This window comes from Heliangelus exortis, chromosome 3 (genome assembly GCF_036169615.1).
Source record: "Heliangelus exortis chromosome 3, bHelExo1.hap1, whole genome shotgun sequence".
NCBI lineage: Eukaryota > Metazoa > Chordata > Aves > Apodiformes > Trochilidae > Heliangelus > Heliangelus exortis.
The window spans coordinates 36,785,213-36,806,846 of record NC_092424.1 but is presented as its reverse complement, the minus strand read 5'-3'; the positions used below and the strand labels follow the sequence as shown (position 1 = coordinate 36,806,846).

Below are 21,634 nucleotides of genomic sequence, written 5' to 3'. Positions count from 1 at the left end.
CATGGGAGCACAGTGTTACAAAGCCACCTCTTCAGCACATTTTGCAGGAGTGATGTCTTGCCCAGGTGTTTGTGGGCAAAAATAAAATGTTGCCCCTTGATTTCAGCTGCACTGTCAAATGTGCCAGCCGAGTTGACTGTCGCCCGGGTGTACAAGTGGCTCCATTTTACCCATCAGTGAAATGGTTAGAAGGGGTTGGGAATTTTCTCTTTCTTTGATTGAAATGGCTGGTTTGAGGAAACTGAAACTTTTTTTTTTTTTTTTTTTTTTTTGCAGGCAGGTATCAATTTCAAAGAAACTTTCATCAGAAGAGATTTGTCAGCCGTCGGATGGAATTTCTGGTTGAGACCAGGGAAGGAGATGGCAAGGTTGGAGAAGTATCAGGTAGCGCCGCATTTGGGGCACTCACCTGGAATGTGGAAAATCAAGGTTCAGGCCTAGGGACTTGAATGTGAGATTTGCAAAGTGAGTGCCCTGAACACTGGGCTTTCAAGTTGTTTGCTTGCAGTGCATTTAACCTCTTTTGCAACGTGGAGCCGTGGTAGCAGGAGATACTGAGACCTGATGTATCCTCCTTGTGTTGAACAAACCTGAAACCCTATGGCTAAGGTACTCCTGTAAAATGTGAGAGAGTGGCAAAGCAGGCACCACCGAGTGTTTTACCTAACCAGCTTTTAAAGTCTGTCTGTCTGACTCTTGTTCTCATTTGTAAAGTTCAAAAAGCCTTAGTCCCAGGGAGGAAGGGGAACATCTCTGACATTTCACAAAAGCTTTGCAAAATGTGAAACCTGCTTCTCCTATCCCACCTCTATCCTCTTTGTCATAGAAACAAATCGCAAAAATCCACTGAATTCCTGGGAGCAAACTGTGACTCATGTAATACAGTTTGTCAGTTGCTAGAGAATTTACTGGAGGTAAGGTTCATTGTAAGTATAAAAAATATGGTCTCTTAATAAGACAGCTTTTAAATATAAAACATTCTGAATTTTAAGAAACTTTGTAATAATATAAACAAGGCTTTTAATCTTGGTAATGGTAGGAGGAAATTATATACACCATCTAATTTTATCAGACTATAGCAGTTGTAGTTTTTATCTTCAAAAACAGGTTGTGAATGCTAGAGGGGAATAACTTCATAGCAAAAGCTAAGTTAATTTTGTGTTGTCTTATGTTGCTGGCAAAGAAGCCTGTTTTTGTAGCATCTACTTTTTCTTTTTTTTTTCTAAAAAAAAAAAGAAGTCATTTCACAGAGCAGTTTATTTAAATAAAAAAAAATCATGTTAAATAGATCTCATTATAAGCTTTCTGAAAGTTTGCTATGCACTTTCATGTAAAACTTGGCCTCAGTACAGAACTGCTGTACAATCATTTTCATCTGAGATTTGAACATATTGGAAGAACTAGAGCAGTTCTTTCTTCTACCCTGTCATTTTTTTCCCTTGGAAATGATGAGCATATGGCAACCACCCTCACTGGATTCTCAAACAACAGGAGGGACCTTATTTCGATTCCTACATCCTGTCATCAGTGAATCCCATGATATTTTGTTCTTGCAAGGCTAAAGATGTGATTCGCATTTGCCATAAGGACAGAGCTTAATGTGATGCCATTTTACCACAGGAGCCCTCAATCAGTTAATTAAACATGATATAAATCACTGCATGTATTTGTAAAGTAAGATTAATATGGCAAAGTCAGAGTAATGAGGAATCCTCACCATTGTCTGAGTGTGAATCACTGATACAAAGATTACCCTTTCTGAAACTGGATATCTTTGAGTGGGTTTTGTTGGCTTAATCCCTCAGACTGCTTTGTGCAACTTGAAACCCAGAGCTGTCATCTTTAGCCAAAATTTCAGCCATAACTTCCTCAGCTTTCACCCAATCATTAAAATCAGCATTCATAATACTTAGAAAGATCAAGCCTTTCAGCATACCACAAGGCTTCTTCATACCACCTGGGACATTGGCAACATGTTTAATAAATATTTCATTTCATTTCATCATGGAGATTCTTCTTTTGTTTTTTTCGGGTGGTGGTTTGTTTTGGTTTTTTTTTTCCTGGGTTTTACAGGGTGCCCACAGCAGTACATTCCATCACTGCAGTCACTTGGGTTTACAGCCTTAATAAAAGGATGTGGGTTTTTTTCCTTCTTTCTTGAAGTGTTATGGAGACTTGTTAAACTAGAGCAATTACAGACACACAAGATAGGTGCTCTGGAAAGATCAAAGGCCCCCTAAAGATAACTCTGTAGGATTCTGGAGCTCACTTTGAAAAGTGCTCAGTTTACAAAGTAGTGATGTATAAAACCCCCCACTAAACCCCTGTGTTCAAATACTGCTAAAGGCCTGACATTAGTTAATACAGAATCTGCTTTAGCCATTCTCTTTTCACATCAAACTTTGAACCTCTCCAAAAGAAGTCTCCTGGTGCAACAGCATTCTGGGGCACTGCACGCATCCCATGGCATGGTCTCTTGCATGGAAAACTGGCCTTTTGTTACAGAGGACCAGATCTGTACATTGTTTTTCTGAAACACCGGACAGTGGCTATGTATAATAGGCAGTCTTGACCATTTGTATTTCATTTAGATGAAGGCTATGTATGAGAGGAAAGGAAAGGGATGAAATTATGCTGTCCTTGTTCTTAAGGTGAATCTTGTGCTCATCAGGGCAGTGGAGACAGGAATCAGGGTAGAGTCAGATACAGTGAAAGGAAGAGGTGCTGCAGCATCTTCCTCCTCCCACAGAACCCTATGCTTGAGACCCATGCAGTGGTTGAAGAATGTCTTAGAAGCATTATGCCATCAAAGGAGCCAGCAAGAGGGTAAGATTCACTGTGAAGTCTTAAGTGCTTTCCAGAATCCATAGACTTTACTCAGAAGATGCCTCCATCAGCTTGGGATAGGCATAGCCATGCTATGAAGGAACTGCACAAGGGTTGTTGAAGTGTTGCTGGGTGCCCCAGCTGGGACTGGGGTTCCTGGAGAGTGACTGAACATTAAAGCATTAAAATTGCATCTGCCAACTCACAGGAGCCATCATCACACCACCTGCATCTTCATCAGAAAAAGGAGGAAAGGAAGAAAAGATAGAGATGCTTTTTGCTTCTCCAGTGCAACTGTGCTGCTGGACATCAAAGATCACAAGCAAAGAGTGCAGTACTGAGGGGAAAGGAATGTACTGAAGGCTGGTCCCTTTCCCTCACATTACCTGCAGGCAGTTGTCTGGACAGACTAAACAGTGAGTGCCACATGCTCAAAGACTGTCTGATGTGCTCTGATGGTGTTTGTGTACCTCCAGAAGTAAGTGATTTGTGTGTAGGGGCCTTTCAAATTGCTATTCTCTGTTCTGGTGAGTCTGCTTACTCTTAGTTGATACAGCACTTAAGGGCTTGACTCTGTGAGCCCCAAGTCAGCAGCTTAACAGCATGTAGAGCCAAGCCCTGAAGTCAGGGACTTCTGTGGCTGTTAAAGGAGATATCCCTGACTGACCTTTTTGTCTGTCCTGATGGCCTTCAGAAAAGCAGTAGATCCTGTGCAGCTGGAAGCACTGTCATTGCTGTTGGAGTTTTGAAAGGTCTGTGTTTGCAGATGCATGAATGATGAAAGTAAAAAGGGTAACAGGAGAATCCCTGTTGTATTCATAACTTTTCTAAGCAGCAGGTGCATAAACATAAACATTGGAGATGTGCTGATCTCCTTTTTGAGCTCTTCAGCGAGTTAAAACAGTCAAGATTGAAAATGAGTGAGAAACTCTTACAGAATTGAGACTCTTTCATCTGTGCTGGTTTTTCTCTCATTCATTTTTTTTTAGTTCACAAATTCAGAAGATTTGCTTTTGATGCAGCAGTTAATAAACATCACAGTGGTACTAATTTGTGGATAGCTCTGGAAGTTTTAGCTTAACACTATGCATAAATTACAATACCTTAAAAAATGGCCTGTTTGAAAAACTTCACTTTTCTATGGTCACAGTCAATAACATTTTCATGATAAAGCTTGTCATTGGACCAAAATAGTGCAGTAATGTAAGCCTTCCTTTTAAGTCTTAGAAGTATTCCTAAGTCTGTTACAATGCACAATCTTTATCATTAATGGGTTAGTTAGAAAGAACGACTGAAGCCAAAGTAACAGAAATAAATACTACGGGCTAACCTTAGAAAGGAAGGTGTGTCATGTACAAGAAAAGTCTCTGGATCTGGGTTAATATTTGCAGATACATGTGCTTGAGCATTTGCTATGATCATTTGTGAGTGTTGCCACTGTTAGAGACTGCAGTGTTTTACCCATTTTTATATAAATCTATATGTATCTCTATCTCTTTCTATCACCCTGAACTCTAATCAGCAGGACCTGGAAAGCAGTTCCTATCTTCTGTCCAGTCAAATGTCCTATAGCAGGACTGAACTGTTCTGCTTTTTTTACAGTTTTCTGTTGAGAGCTGCTTCTTTTCTACTCTGGGAATCCATCATTCTCATAAAACTCCAGCTGCAGCTGCATTTACTTACTGTGTGGCTTGCTTTTACAGCTCTTCCAAACCTATATTACCTTTTACAAAACCTGCAACATATATCCCCAGGTTCATTCTTGTTCTTATTTTTGCCCTATGGGTCATATTGCTTACTTATCCCATGCTGTCAGACACTGAATAGCTTTTCTTTATTTATTCCTTTCTTACATTGTTGTGTTTTGTGTTATCTCTAACCTAGAATTCCTTGTCATTTACGATGAAAACTTGCAAAATGCAAACAGTTTACTTAGAGGATTAGAGTTGATGTGAAGGATTAATGCAGAGCTAAGGAATCTCCCTGCAAGATATTTGGATCAAATCCAGCCTGCACAAGTTACCACAAGTTGTAGTGAGCAGAAAGAGTGTACATTTCGATTGGTTTGGGAGATTTTTGTCTATAATTAGTCAAATATTGAAATAGTTTTGTTGCAGTCAGGTTTGTAAGTTTTAGGCAGCAGTGCTACAATAATTTTCAGTATGCACATCCAAGTGAATTTTATAATTGGTGCCTGAGCAATCAGGGGAAAGGCACTTGGAGCTGATAAGAAGTAGGAATATGTATTCCTACATATGAAGCAGGAATATCTGTGTGCATGTCAGTCCAGGAAGGGGAAATAGTGCCACAGGACTTTTTATCCTCATAATCAGCACAGCTCAGACACAAACAGAAAATTTGTTTTTGGTCCACTTGTGGAATTGAACCACTTCATTCCCAGTGTTTTTGAATATTGTTGAAAAAAGGGTAGTTGAGGCATCACATCCTTTTTATAGGTTATCCACAGAAAACTTAACCAGAGTTAAAATCATCAAAGACACATGTAAGATTGTTGTCTGTAAGCTGTCCTCTTGTATCCAGCAGTGCTGGCTGGTGAAGTGAAGAATCCTGTAGGTAGCTGGGAACAGACTAGCTCAGATTGCCTGAGACACCTTCTCTTTGGGGATGAGAAGGCTGGATCATGTTGGAAGAGTGGTGTGGGTTTCTTGAAGGTAACTTGCAGGTGAAAATGTAGTCTCAAGTTCTTTGTGTTAAGCAGTTGCTTCCCTGAGCCAATACTATTAAACAGTACATTTAATATTGAGTCTCATGTTGGGATAATTTCTGATGGAATATCCTAAGGATTACAGCTCAAGGATTAAACCTTGCTGGGCGAGTTGTGGAGCAGCCTATGGTGCTAGTATCTTTTTCTGTTCATCCAGATCTTTGATATAAAAGTGTAAAAAAAGATGAGCTTGAAAGCAATCGGTATCTCTGCTCATATGTTTTACATTAAACGTGTTCTGATTTCCTGTCATGTTTTTTTGTAGCTTTGTAATCCTCCTTATTGTAAGATTAAGGTTGGCTTATGGGGCTGTGTTCCAGGGACCTGTACCTGAATTTGCCTTGAAAGGAGCCAGTGAATTCAGTCAGGACTGCTCCATTACTCTGGCTGGAGTGTGTTGAGGATCTGACCCAAACTTGGTATTTGGTGTTAATGCTCAAGTAGGCTTTAGTGGCTTTTGCTCTGCCTTGTAATTTCTTTGCAGTATAATAAAAAGCTCTTTAGAACATTGCTACATAGATTAATATAGAAAGTGCTTGTGATACTTTTATACACAGGGAGTTTAATACTTGGATGCAAGAGCAAATTGATTGCTGGCAATCCTGTGCTTGAGTACCCAGGAGTGAAAGGAATGATTACAATAACCTCTGGGATTTCTCCTCAGAAGTGGTTCCTGAAAACACCCACACCCGCGAAGTATTGGGCACAACAGAGCATTGTTTCCTTCTGATGTGGAATCACAGAAACATATTTTACTTTGGGAGGTGGGAGGGGTTGCGGGGGAGAGGAAACTCAAGAGGCATTAATGTTTAATGTTTTTAATTTTGTAAAATGAACAACAAAAAAGGATATGGTTTGTGAGTGCCTCTGAGATTGTTTAAACTCTGGCAGCTTGCTGTCAGATGGGATGCTAAAAGCCAGGAAGGAAGAAACTGAGGGACATACTGGGTAAACTGCTGCTCTCTCACCTTTGGCACCCTGATCTGATGGAAGAGTGAAATAATGGTGAAACAAACTTGGCATGCATTGCTGTGGTCTCCATGAAATTACTTGTGCCACCTTCAATTGTATCAGATGAGACCTTGAACTGCAGACAGGCGGGTATATTTCTCTTATTTGTGGAGGGTTCTAGCTGTTATAGAGCTCATTTTTTTGGCCAGCCCTTGGGATAAAAACTACATTAATTGTGCCTTTGTGTCACTTACCCTTTCCAGCTTGCCCTCTTCTGCCCTAGCAGAGAACATGTCAGTGGCTGAGGGCTTTCAGGCAGACAATTCAGCATCTCTCAAGGGATAGGGAGTAATTCCTGAAGGATCTTAACACCTGCTCAATTTACTAAGGCTGCATTAACCCCTGGTAAATGCTGAAGAGTGTAATTCAAGTTATCCAGGTTAGAGTGGTGTCTGTATATACACTGCATAAAGGTACTCAGGAAACACCACTGCTTTTCTGTGGCAGACTCTGCACCTTGGTAGTGGGGGAGAGTGACAGGTAATTTCAAGGATAAAATAAATTCAGAAGAGCATTCAGTTGGGCATCATACAATTAGTTTGTTTCAATAAAATATTTAAAGATAGGCCTTTGGTATTTTAAAATAGTATATAAATAATATTGGTGGTTGTAGTTTAGCATGCCGTGAAAGCAAAGTAAGAAAACAGAAATGGGACTTACTGATCTTAACAGAACTAAACAACTTTGCATTTTGAAAGGTGTGGCATTGAAGCTTTTATTGTGAAGCTGAATTTTTGGCAGAAAAAAAATCTGCTGATATTTCTTACTCCTCTTTGAGGCTGACTGATTGCTTTAATTTGTAGGGTGTATGTGCTTAAAGTGCTCAGGTTGGTAGTATCCATCTGGTGTATACAACTCTCAGTGGTCAGGGCATTATAATACTGTGCCTCACTGGAGATTTTCCTGGAAGAGGATGTAGGAGTTGCTCCAGCACAGCTCTGACACTGGTGAGACTGTGGCAAAGGAACAGATGTTACTGTAGGTGAATAATAATCTGCTGTTATGGGGGGCGGGGAGGTGAGCATACTACAAATGAACAACGCTGAGCTCATTTAGGTGTGTGCTGCTTTATACTGCGTCGTCATTTGTGCCATCTCTTCTAGGAGCCACCTTTGTTGTTTCTGTTGTGGTGGAGCACAGAACCAAGAACCAAGATGAGGGCACTTTGAAGTCATTAAACCCACAAGAGACTTGGGAGGCAAAGAGCCTGTCTGTTTGTGGCTATCTGCTGTGTGGAGGGGACCAGGTTTCTTAATGAAGAGTTTGCTGTCAGATGGGAATCTGTAGCTTGGTGAGCCCTCAACCCATTTACACCCCAGACACTCTGGGGATGTGAAAGATTTAAACTAGTGAGGCTCAGACTGTACTCACTATTGTGGATCACTGCCCTTTTGCTCTGAGCTCCACATTTGGTTCCAGAAGTTGCTGGGATAGCCATTCCTTGAGGTACAATGGGGTGCAGCAAATATCTGTCAGGATATTTGTCTAATACAGGAATTAATGTTATTCCCCCAGCAAGCACCCAAGAGCATATGGATTATAAAGCAATACTGGTATTTGTTTTGCAGAGGGCTAAGGATGGAGGGACACCAAGATATTGCCTAGAATTATGTGAGGAATATTCAGTTTAAAGAACCTACTTTATCTCTTTTCACAATTACTGACTACTGTTTTTTCTCCTACTATGAGTAAGTGGAAAAGTATCAGGCTCATTACCTGCACAGTCTTTTGCGTAACCCAGGAAAAGAACTGTCCTCAGCTGGGCCAAAACCAGCTTGCAGGAATAAAGGCATTTTGTTGGTATTCTCATGCAAGTTTTGCTACACCAGTATCCCCAGTCTCTCTTCTGATGACTCTTGAAGATGCTTTCATTTTGTCTAGATGATCTAGGTACCCTATACTGACAGCAGCTCACTGCAGGGTTACTGAGGAGCTACTCTGCATTAGGACAGGCCTTACTGGATAAGGGTTTTTCAAGAAACAGGAGAATAGCTTAGATCCATAGAAATGGACTTTTAAAAAATGCACCATGGTGCTATGAATCAGCTTAGTTCTAACTAGTTCAATTTAGAAAAAAGCCTCTTCAGCAATTGAAATTTTATGGCACCATTCCCAGTTGGGCTCACTTGCCATGCAGATTCAGAACAGAAGGGCAGGTCAGAAGTAGATCTGAATCTCTCAGTATGAGAGCTGCTGGTATTCAGCTGCTGCAGTGACAGGCAGCTTAGGAGGAAATGATAGAATAGATTAGAAATCCGGAATTGGGTTTTAGTTTGAAACTGTATGTCAAGTACCCTTCAAACTATATTTTAAAGTGAAGCAAAAGATGGGATCAAAAGGAACTCATTGTCAGCAACCATTAGACCCAAAATTAAACCTGCTCCTCTCTTCAGTTGACAGGCATGTACTAGCGTGTTAGACTGCAGCTCTGCACTGTACCAGCAAGCAGCCTGAATACCACAATGCTGTAATACTGCTTCTACTTCTTTGTCCACTTTGCCACTGAAGTTCTTAAGACCTTTACATCCCTTGTCCCATCAGCCATCTCACTGTTCTTGCAGCATAAACTCCAGATACTGAGCACTGCAAAACTTATCACGTGGATACTAGATGCCTCTTCTCAATAAGCAGTAGCTGTTGAAAGATGATTCAGAACATAACCAAAAATAGCTACAGGATAAACTTTGAAAAAGCCAGCTTATTGCCAGGCTCTTGTTTTGAACTGGCAGCTCTGATGGGAAAGATCTGGTGTAGACAGTGCAAGCCTATAGCAGTGGATCTGTTAAAGGAAGAGACTGGGACTGATGGAAGAAGTTGCGAGCTGAGTCATGGCAGAGGTCTCCAGCAGAAAGGGGATCTTTTCCAGGCTGAAGAAGCTGGTTCTGCCTCTCCTGCACTTTCCAGGAGACATTATGAGGCTTGTCAGTCCAGATAGCTCCCATTTAGATAAAAACTTCTGTTTACTATCTTTAGGTGGGACACTGCCGTTGCTGAGTGGAAATCCACCCATGAAATGCTTTCAGGCCTGTGTATTTTCCCCAAAGGACCCCACAAGTGCTCCTAATCTGTCTGCCCTGGTTTTTCTTCCTGCAATAACCTATTCAAATTTCCAGAATGACTTAATACAGGGCTGAGTTAAGGCACATATACTCCTGGTTGATTTAACAAGCCTCTTGTTGTTTTAGCTTAAGTGTCATGCTGGTTTGATGGGTTTACCTTGCAAGGGGCCCTATGTTGTGTTTCCATTGTGGGCAGCTAAGCTTGCTTTGCTTTCCACTGATGTTGTCCTATATTTTGTGGTTTGACTTTACATGACCCTGACACTCTGTAGGGGGAGGAGGAGGATAAATGTATGGCTGATGGCTAATCCTATGCATTGCTCAGAGCCTCCATCCACTCTAGCAGCCTTTTTTCATGGTAATATTTTTTGTTGGCAGTAAAAGGATTAATGCTAGAAATCAAGCTCTTTGATTATGATAAGCATAATAAATATCTTAGAGAAATTGCTATCCTTTTAAGAATATTAGTAAACGAAGACCTTTGCTCTCCTTGGCTAGGCTTGAGTCTGCTGGTACACGCATTCATACCATCTGCACTGTGTGCTAATACAACTCCTTGTTGTCTGGTCTTCCTGGGAATGCATTATATAGATTGCAGCTGGTTCAGAATGCAGCTGCCAGGGTCACGACTCACACTAAGATTAATCATTACGCCTGGGTTAGCTTCATTACTTCGACTACCCATTACATTTAGCAGAGATTATGAGATGTTGCTTTTAACTTACAAGGCTTGGGCTAACACCTACTCACCTCAGCAACATCCTTTTATGGGATGTTTCTCTTGGTAAGTCTCCCAGAGCAGCACAGTGTCTCTCTAGATGCTCTGCGTTCAGCTTGAGGCAAAAACCTTCCAGCCTCATGTGTATGAAGTGGCAAAGTGTGGGATTCTCCTGTGTCTGGGTTTGCTCCTCTGCTGTGGATTGATTTCTTCCCAGTATATACTGTCAGTGCAGAACTTCTTGCCAGAGAAAACACTTTTGATGAAGAGGAAGATGAAAACATCATCACCACCCCATTTGTAATTAACCTCACAATTTCCCTAGTTCTCTGGGTTCACTGCCAGGTATTTTGGGTGATAGCCATCCACAGAAACATGGTTTCCTAGAAAGGAAAGAGATCTAGTTTGACTACTTCCCCTGCACATGAAACTGAGATCCCAAAAAACTATGGCATTCCCCAGCAGAAGCCTACAACATAAATTCAGCTAACGGAAATGAATAGAATTCTGACTCTACTTCATTCCCTGAAGCTGAGCCTCCGAGGTCTTCTCAAACATAAAGGGGAAATAAGCCAAATGTACAGAAGACATTTTAAGGACAATTGACTTAATTTGCCTGTGTTATTCCACATCAGAGCTATGAAGAGGAAACTTGATGTTACCTTTTTTATGTACGTATGTTTTGGGTTCCTGCCCCTAGGGTTGTGGCAGAAGCACTGGTGCTAAAGAAAATGTATACGGTAGAAATTATTTAAATTATTTTACATACTGTAATTACTGCATAATGTTCTGCAGGTTTTTAGCTCACCAAGCTCTTCAGTCCTGAATACAGTGAAATAAAAATAATCACTGTATCAGAAAGCCAGAGGGGCTGACAGCTACTGAATGGAAAACACTCTTGTTTAAGGGGAGAAACAAATTTTCAGAGTTTTCTTTTGGCAGAGTATGGAGGTGTAGGGCTTGTTACTCTGGTGAAAAGAGTTCTGCTTTCTACTGGGCTTCACAGCCTGAGGCTAGTTGCTTGCCAATTTTTGAGAGTAAGTCAAACTTCCCAAATAGTGTCTTGCAGCAATGGGCTGGCTTTATCTCACATTAAAATTAAGCACTTAGCTGAGGTGCTCAAGCCAGGAGTCTCTTTGCTCTTGCCATCTTCTGTCAATTATCAAAAAACCCCCTTCCTTCTGAGGGCAGCTCTGCCAGCAGGTATGGTCAGCCACACTCTGCAGGTGTCCATTCCTCATCAACAACTTTGAGCTTTAGAAAAAAAGCACCTCAGGTTAGCAGGTAAGGCTGAGCCAGAGGAATCCAACTTGCCATATAAATATAGTTAAGACCTATGAAAATCATGCATAGCAAAATCGGACCAGGGCTGGTTTCTTCTGATTAAGCACTTGAAAACTCCCAAGTCTATTCTGCTGACCTTAAGGCCACAAGCACAGAACAAGTGGAAGAGCAGTGTTTTGCCCCTGTAAGTAGACACACCATCTGCACCATGCAAAAAGAGCAAAACTGAGTAGCCCTGTTTGAGGGGTCCTCCCATTCATCCCAAGAAAAGTCCTTTCAGCTGGCCAGGAGATCTCTCAGGGTCTACCTGTAGGGCTGCTTCATCTGGAGGGTGGAGCTGCAGGACCCAATCAGGCCATCAGCCTAAACTACAAAACCTGGGTAAGAATTACCAGGTGCCCTAGATCAGTGGCTGATCTTCATATCCCACCCCAAGGTCTATTTAAATCCCAAGGGCAGGAGAGGAAAGAGCACCTTCAGGAGGTGAGTGTGTAGGAGGCCTCTGCTCCTTTGTGGTTTTTCAAATATTTATTAACCCTGGGATAGACCTTGAGAGAAAAGGGTCAAAACTAGCGCTGCCAACTTGCTTGTTGAAGATGGATGTTGTCTTCCCTCAGTTCTGCAATTCAAGGTGTGGTATTTAGAGGACCGTTTCAGTGACTGGAGGGTACTTTCTACATCCTGTATCTTACTATCTATTTTCTTTTTTTTTTAAAGGTCTCAAAATTACTCTGTTGTGTATAATTAACACATAGTCATACATTTTTTTTTCATCAGGATTGTGTGCAGCTGTTGATCTCTGCAGAAATACGCATTAAGCCTAAGAACAGAGGTGAGGGGCAATGATTAGTAGCTCAGTGTGGTGCCTAAGGGATATGTGGTAGGAATTGGTGCTGCAACTTCAGTCTTCCAGCAGATTTCATGGGATGAATCTTACTTCACTCTGGGTTCCTCTGAGGTCTGAGTGTAAACCTGAAATTTATGGGAGGAGAATGTTTCTGGAATGAATTACAGGGTACTGCATCTGAAAAATACATTGGTGATAACTTAGGCTCCTTCTGTATGTTTGGACCTCCTTGTTGCTTTTTCATGGCTGAGAAAAATCCTTCCTATTTGGCTGTATGTTAGTGTTACATGTTATTTACCATCTTGCTATTCTGCAGTCATAAATTAGTAAAGAAATGGCTTCACAGGCAGATGAGAGATGTGCACTTTGGCTTTTTTTAATGTGATAATTTTGGAGTCAGAAGAAAAGATGATTTTTATTAGATGATGTTTCCTTCAGTCCCTTAAGACTCAGATTTTCAGCTCGGTCCCCAGCAGACCTCTTTGTAGGTCACTTCCGTGCAGTGCCCTTGTTGCACCCATGATTTGGAGACGTCTGTATTCAAGTGACCTAAATTGCATTGAGGGAAGGGGGGAGGGAAGGATTGGGGGATGGTGGGAATCAGTCTGTCTGAAAATTCAACAAAGTTCAGTTCTTCCTGGGGAAATTCATTCAGCATCAGGCTGGTTTAATAAATTCCCCAAAATATTAAATACTCAATCATCTTAAGCAGGAAGTACTGTTCATGTAGCAGTTAAGATTGGGAGGAGAAGTAAAAACGCAATTAGGGGTATGGATGCAAAATACAGAGGCAAAAGAGGCTTTGCAGTGAGATGTCTGGCACTGTATGATCCACTAAGCAATTGATATATGCATTGATATAAAGTTTATATGAGAGTGAAGGAATCTTTTGGAAGTGATGGTCCCATTAGCAAAGTGATATGCCTTTATTAATGTTATGCAGCTGCAATAATCTTAATGGAGTAATCTAGTGTTCTTCCCAAAGGAAGATGTTACCTCATTTATAAATTGACTTTCTGGTAGTTACAAGTTCATCTGGTCTTGGATAAATGTGCAAGCTGAAAATTTTGGTGCTGCGGATAGGGAGCAAGTTTAATGCAGGATGCTGATAGCTACATTTTCAGCAAGGCTTTGAGGGTTTGTACTGATTGATCTTTGTCCTGATATATGTTTCTGTCTGACTGACTCCTGGCTATTTAAATACTTAGTTTGCATTGTAGCCTGAATTAGTCACCTGTTACTAGTGTGCAAAGAGAGTGTTGTCTTCTCTCTAATGCTGACAAGGGGCATTTAAATGTATCACTGTCAGGATACATGAGAGATTAGACTTCTGTACACATCTCTGATGCTCCTTGTGGGTTAGAAAGTGAGGTAATGATTAACGGAGACAGCAAAGCAGGTACAGGTGTAGAGAGCTTGTTCTGAACCTTGAGAAGGTGCTAATGCTCACCGCAGTAATCAGGTGTATTTGTCTGACCCCTACAATGTTATTATGGTTTGGGGTTTTTTTTTTTCCACAGAAAAGAGTGCAGTAGGAATAGGATTTCTCATTTCCCTTATGACACCTTGTTATAAAACAAAACAATGCCTGCTCTCCCCAGTTATATGGGGAAAGAGGCTGTTCCCTATGTTACAGAGTAATTTTAAATAAAGTTTATAGAGGGGGGATGGGGACAGGACATGACACACCCAGCATGGCACACATGACCAGCTGTGGTGCAGGGTGGCATTTAGGAAAACTACAGTGGTTTCTTTTCATTGTGGAGCTATCCTAGTAGAGACAGGCTGTGTTGTCTGGGGAGTTGCATGGAGTCCTCTTCCTATGCCTGTGCAAGTCACTTGTGGCCAAGACACACTGGAAGGGTGAATGGAGGACATTGATGTCTTGTGTGTTGATAGATGATCAGTCTCTGTGTGGTGGGATTTCTCCCCTTATTATAATAAAGAGAGGTACCTTAGGGATGAAGTTACCTGAGGACGCATAGGACTGGAGGCTCTAAATACCTCCCAGTCAGTGAAGTATTTTGGTTTTGAATCTTGATTTCTTCCCCCTGTCCCCCTAGCTTCTCTCCCCCCACCTCCAGCGTGGAATTTGAATACCCATAGCTGAGGCCAGAATACTCCTAGTTAATTCTCTGGAGTATAGCTACTGCACAGCCTCCTGCTGGGGAGCTGAATGTATGGCTTATGCCCTAAAGCAAAATGTATAATGCTTAGAGAACAGAGTGCAATTTTTTTCTTTTTTTCTTTGCTGCTGGAATAAATTATTGTGTCAGAGTGCTGTGGTTTTGACTTATCCCTAGATGTGCATCAACAGTAATGTGCATTTAGCAAATAATAATAATATTAAGCTGAAAACATGCATTTTGTATATTTTATGGGTTTGCAAAGGATAGAAAATAACAGTGTTTGAGGACTTCTAATATTGGTTTAAGATGAACCTAAATTCTGCTTACTTTTCCGCATACTTTAGCATGGTTTTTGTAGGTCACACAGTGATGTAATTTAGCTGTATGGGCCTGTTGACATTTTCTAGCCAAATCTAATATGCAACACACATGTGGTAAAAAAATCCAAGAGAAGAAATAAAATGTCTCTGTCCCTAATATTCATATATTTCTTTGTCAGCAAAGAGTGCTATTTTTTGTATTTATTTATGTGCCTGATGCAATACCTGTAGGTCTGTGTCCTATATTCAGTGTAAATATTAGGGGTTTTTGGGTTGTTTTTATGACCTCTGGTGTCCACTTAACTTCCTCAAGAAACTTCTGCTGGGCTCATATGTGACATGAGGCCCAAGGGGGATAGACCCAAACCTAGAGGAATTATAGGCTACAAGTGAAAGCATCATCTTCTCTCCATAGACTTAGTAACTCATTCAAAAAACCCCAAAGCAAAACAAAAACCCAAAAAAAACCCGCCAAAATTAAAGGGGAATAGAAGTAGAAAACTAAGGAACAGTGCAGGGTGGCCTTTTGTGAAACTCATATTACCATTCTTGAAAAAAAAAGTTGCTTAAGAGGCTTCAGAGTGGCTGGCTGATCAATATAAAGTATTAGTAATGTTATATTAGCAAAGACCTATGCTATACACTCAGGCGTTATTACCAGGATGTCCATTTATTGATACTAACACTTGGTCATATATAAAAAATTATTTTGAAGTTATTTTTGATGGATGTTGTTCAAATGAGTTATACAGCTTGATCTTGCAAGCCTTTACTCCTGAGGGCTGTCAATTGTCTTCAAAGGTTTGCAAGAATGGCCCATCCGCAATACAACCTCGATTATCCAAATGTCAGGGGAGACATTGAATAAGTTCATATAATCGACATTTTGAATAATGAGGAAATTTTCAGTGCAATTAATAGATGTCAGGGGACATGACTGTCTTTCAGATGATGGGGTGTTTTCAGAAAATTTAGATTTTGATAGTTGAGTTCCTAATGTATGTGCTACTGACACAGAGTGAAATTGCAGAACATCTGAAACTTCTATATTCCTTAATAGCTCTTCCTGTGGAATTAGCTAGAGTTCTATTTACTGTGGTATTGGCATTGTGGGTCAAATTGTCTCAAGCATTTACTTTAGCATAGTAGTAACTCTGCTATTAAGAATTAGATTTCAGGAATGCAGTGTTAAATCAATATTGGAATTGTCTGGTGTAAAATATTATTGTAAAATGTTGGTCTCAACTTTGGAATATGGTTTTAAGAAAAAAATAGTCCCCTAAAAACACGCAAGTAAATAAAATTTAAGGGAGGAATGTCCTGGAGGGGGATGCAGAAAGAAAGAGGGGAAATCCAGAATCTTATGTATGAAAGTGGAAATATACAAGAGCATCACTGTCAGAATGACTCGTTTTAAGTTTGGAGTTGGTGAGTCAAAGATAATCCAGAGCCAGAATTCCTGTTTTCTGACTCCTGTTCATCTCGGTGCAGCCGACAGAAGGTGCTGTGGTGGGAGGCACAAATTTCCTTCCTCCCCAGATGGCTGCACATGAGCACCCGGGGATGCATATGGCTCTGCTGGCTCCCTGGGCAGAGGGCACCGGTGGTTTCCCATTGCCCATCCTCAGGTCTGTGCTGTCACTGCCTCGTCAGAGTTTTTTATCTAACAGCTCTAATGAGCAAAGCTGTCTTGCTTACTTCTCAAACACTCAGAAGCAGGATGGTGACAATAGCAACTGATAGCGTGCTGGGAGTGTTTGGGATTCTGTCCCTAACCAAAATCCTAATGTTTGTAGGGAGCCGACATACACAGCTCCTAATGTGTGCCCTAATGTTTTCCTTCTTGTTGGTAGAGTAGAAAGTTTGTCTGATTAGGTCCTTAAACAGAAGGAAAAATGAACCTGGAAAGTTGTGCTATTTAAAAAGAAGATAGCAGCAATATTGCCAAAGTCATAAGGAAAGAGCAGAAATACTTCAAGAAAATTTAAAAAGTGTCCTTTCAGTCTGTCTAATCTAGGAATCTGGAGATTTTTATAGTTGCAGAACCATCTGCTAAGTTTCATTTATTGTGCGGCTTTACTACCTCACCATCGTCTGCTCATTAATCTGCCTTTTTTAGGTCTACTTCTGAAATTCTGTACCTCTGAGCATCTGTCAAATAGCTGCTGCTGTTTTTGAAACAGTAGGATGATGTAGTGTGAAGGTTTTTATAGCAAGTCATTTTGTGTGATGTCAGTATTGCTCAGCAAAAGCTTAGCCATTCATGACATGCTCACCCCAGGCTTGCATTTCCACCAATCCCTAACTCTTAGTGTTTCTTCCCAGAAGAGTAAATAAAATGCAATTTTTGCTGGTGGGTGCTTTTTTTCAAAATGTGGCTTGGACTGTGTGGCAGCATTTGGTCCTCTTCTGATTTGAGTAGTGTGCTTGGGTGACGATTGCCAAAAAGAGCTGAGAGTTATTAGCACAGATCACTGACCCCAGCAGGACTCTTCCCATTGACTCAAATAGCTGAGACTTGGACTGAGATAGAGGACTTCTGATGTTGCATTTAGCTTTAATATGGTGTTTTCAGACCCGGCTATTTTGCTGTGACCTGCACACACACACTTCTAAGTTGAGCACAGGGAGGAAAAAAAACCAAACGCCAAAACATTAATATCCATCTTACTAATATGTGGAATTCCTTGGATCCAGTGCTGCATCCTTCAGAGGTGGTCAAATGACTTGCTCTTCATGTTTGTTATTAACAGCAACAAAAAAAAAAACAAAAACAAAGAAACAAACAAACAAAAAAACCCCCAAAAAACCAACCAAACAAACAAAAAAAGAGAATTAATCTAGCTGAAATGCAGAAGCTTGGCAGCTGTGTCTGCATGCATCTCAGACTAATCCATGCCTTTCCCTTTTGTGAGTTATTTTAACATCAGGCAATCTGATGTGTTACCTGAAAATGCATTTTGAATTCAAATTCTTGCTTCCTGGCCCCATTGGAAATGAGATGATCCATGGAGCCTCACAGGCTGAATGAGCAGTGGCTGCCTCTGTTAGTAAATGCTGCTGGAAATAGGTATTAGCAGGTCTGAGGGACTTGAGTCCTCTCCTGCCAGATGGCTGCCAGGATGTCACTACCCTGTGTGAAGCTTATGGATGCCTTTGTCATTCTTGCCCTGAGGTTCCCTAATGTGTTTTGTTTTTTTTTTAGGCATCGATTTAATTTTGCCTGCTTTAGGTAAATCTCAGTAGCAGTGGATGATTCAGCTCAAGAATTGTTTTCTTTGGGGACTAATCATTCTGTCTTGATCTACACTCCTAAATTTAGAGGTTAATCTCTGCAGACTTCTTGTGGGGAAGGCTGAAGCTTCTACTATGAAACCTCCTGTGAAAGGACTAACCCTAGGCATTTAGAGTCACACTCTGTCTGAGTCTTTCTCTTGATTATGTATGGGACTAAGGAGACTTTATTTCTAATTTAGGAAGTTACAGATGAGGTACTGCAAGATGGATGAGCTGATCTAATAGCCTGCTGATACTTCCTAGCCTTGTGTTCTTCCTGTTTCTCTTGCTTCAGCTCTGGTGCTTGTGCTAAAATGGCAGGAAACTACTTCAGCAAAACAAATGTAGCCAAGGCAATCCGAGCCCTCTGACTGAGATGAAGGTGGGGACCAGAAATGATGGCAGAAAGAGGGTTGCCCCTCATGTATGGGAAGCCTCAGCTGTGACTGATCCTTGGTATCCTCCCAGCCTTTAACTGAGAATCAAACCCATCAAATCCTGTTACTGCTGTTCACTTTCCTCAGTCCTTTTAACAGCAGCAGCACTGATGAGGTGTTGCACTTAGGACTTGTGGTGTTGCAGAGGCCTCTGTGCTGAGTGACTTGGGGCCAAAAGGAGTAGCCAGCAATGCTGCCACAATAGGAGCAAGGATGCTCCCTTCTTGTGGGATTTCACTTGCTTTGCTGAGGGAAATAGCCAAAAATGTGTTACTTCCTCTTTTCTAGGAGGAGACTCCTGGCCTTGGAGAGGTGTTTCAGTGTGGGAGATGTGCTGTTTATCTGAAGGGGAGGGAAAGAGTCTTGACTATCAATAGATAACCTCTTACAGTCTTCGTGACAGCAGTTATTGTCAGTTAAAATCCAGCACTACTTTAGAGTTAATAAAACAAAAGCTCTAAGGTATACTTCTTGTCTAGAATTTAGAAACAAAACCTTTACAGCAGAAAGAATAGATTGTATTCTAGATAGTTTGTATTCTCCCTCCATTAACAATAATAGTGAACAGGTGAAAAGTTAGCTATTTTTTGCTGAGAAAAAATATGCGCTTTTTTTTTTTTGCTTTTTTTTTTTCCCCTGGCTCAGACTTGGTAGTTTCTGCATCTTGTACCTAAAGTGGCAGGGAGTTGAGTGATGAGGGAATTGAGACCTGAATTGTTGTCAAAACGTCTGGAGTGGAGCTTCCAAGCACTAGTTTTCTTCCTCCTAAAAAGTTCCTCAGTCTTTTCTGTTTGTGATGGAGGAATTAGAAGAATGACCTGCCAAAAATGCTTTTGAAACTGGATAGTGAATGGGATGGCCTCCCCCTTGAAGTCTGAAATGAGAATTTTACGTTGGGCCAGAAAGTGAAAGTTGGAACTATGTGATTAACATTTCAGACTTAAGTTGAAATAATTAATTTGAAGGTATTTTCTTGTGTGAACAAGGTAGCACATGTGCATATTTCTCAGTGGGGAATGAATAGTGCTATGAGTTACTCCTGGGCTGTGTCCTGGATTTTGAAAAATCCATCTAGTCTCATGCTGTGGAATGTGTGGACAAAGCTTAAGTTTGCTCTGATGGAAATGGAAACCTCTTGCTATACTGAGTTCAGTTTGTTTTCACATGTGGTGTGTTGTCTATGTGGTATGTCTGTTTTATTTATAGCTATGTAAATATATATTTTTTTTTAAATCTAGTTGGCAATTTTTACATCAATATTGTGTTCTCAACAGAAAAAGTCTTATTAGTCAGCAGAGGCTTCTGGCAAAGCTTTATCACTTGGATCTAAAAATATTTGGTTTTAATGAAGCATTGGAAAATGAAGGCTTGGAATTCTGGTGGGTTTTTTTCCTGTAAAATCATGAAGAACTTGATGCATCTGTTAAAGTTGGTTTTTGTTTAAAACATTTTGAGTGGAAGCATATCACAGCTGGCTCAGACATTGTGTTATATTTTGTTTTACATATATTAGGTTGTATGTAACATATACATTGTGTTACGTATATGTGCTACATTTTGTCCATTGAGACCCTGGAAAAGAACTTGGCGTGTAGTAGGGAAAACTACATTTGCAAAGGCTGGGGTTTGATACTGAATTTTTTTGTTGTTGTTTTCTAGGGATTTAAAAAACCTCACCCTGGTAAATTTGCCAGTATTTTCATTAGATCTGGCAGCTTTTCTTTGAAGCTCTGAATTCCAAACGGTGTTCCTGGTTTGCTTAGAGAAAGCAGGGGAAACCACTTCTCAGTGTTTGCTTTGAGGTTGGTACACTGACAGGCAGTCATTTTTCCACATTTTTTTTTATTATTAACTAGAATAAGCAGTTTAATAACTAGGATTAAACCATCTGGTCATGACAGAGTAGCATTAGTTGCAGGAACCAAGTTGGAAAGGATTCCAGATGTGATTAGATGAATACCTGTCCTTTAGGGGAAATAGTTGAGTGGGCCTTCATTTTACTGGTAAGGTAAATGTTTCTTGGGCCATTCTTGGGCAGATATCTCAGGTTTGTGTTTTCACAACAATGTTGCAAATCCTTTGTGCCAAAAAATAGGCTGTGTTAGAGACTTGAGCCAAAACTGCCTCCATAATGAAAATTAGTGGTTTTGTCAGAACACACAAATTCCTGCTATTGCCCTGAACCGTTTACATTTTTGTTATAAATGGCAAGGTAGATGCATGCCAGTAGATTAATATTTCCTTAGTGGAAGAGGGGGGTGGGGAAAAATTGTGCTCAGAGACCTCTGCTGTAAGGGAGAGTTCTCCCTTCTACTGAAGGAAATAAAACCTTAATGATTTTAATGGGATAAAAAATGTTCATGAAGCTTCACCTACCCTAATCCAGTATCAGTAAGTATATGTTTAGGTATGCTTTTCATGATTGAGCTTATATTATATTCACATACAGGTATGCATTCAGGGATGTGTGAGACTATATAAAAATCAGAAGTAGAATGATGATTTTATTGAAAAGATCTGTTTTCTATTAGACTGCTTAGAGATTAAAAGAATGCAAAAAACTTTTGAGTATAGAAGTTCGTTCCAGTAGGAGCTGGCAAATTCTGTTCTACTGTTTTGAGATGAATGCTGAGACTAATTTTTGTTTGTTATCAACCTCTTTTGGCTGTCTTTGCAGAAGTATCTAGGTGTCAAAATAACTGTATAAGTCTGGTCCTGGAGTACTACAGTACATTTCCCAAAAAAAGACACTGCAATACTGCTCTAGGCTGTGTGATGAGAGATGTATTGCAGAAAAGGACCTTGCAAATCTATCTGTAAACAGCTCTACAGTCTCCCTAGTCACTGTATAAGAAAAATTAAATGGATTTAGGGCACCAACTTAATATTAGTGAAGAAATAAAACGCCGAGTTAGAATATATGATCATCTTCAAACCTTTCTGGTCAGTCTTGAGCATTCAAGTGCTAATAGTGTAAATACACTTAAATGTCTTCTAAGACA

The 21,634-nt window shown here is 40.5% G+C and overlaps 1 long non-coding RNA gene across 1 annotated transcript in view; it reads left to right on the top strand.

The window, feature by feature from the left end:
- The first annotated feature begins 279 nt into the window (after positions 1 to 279).
- Positions 280 to 21,634, top strand: part of LOC139795506 (uncharacterized) — a 121,852-nt gene continuing 100,497 nt past the window's right edge. The window contains exon 1 of the long non-coding RNA XR_011725528.1: positions 280 to 384. This is a non-coding gene — a long non-coding RNA (uncharacterized lncRNA). The remainder of the gene's footprint in view (positions 385 to 21,634) is intronic.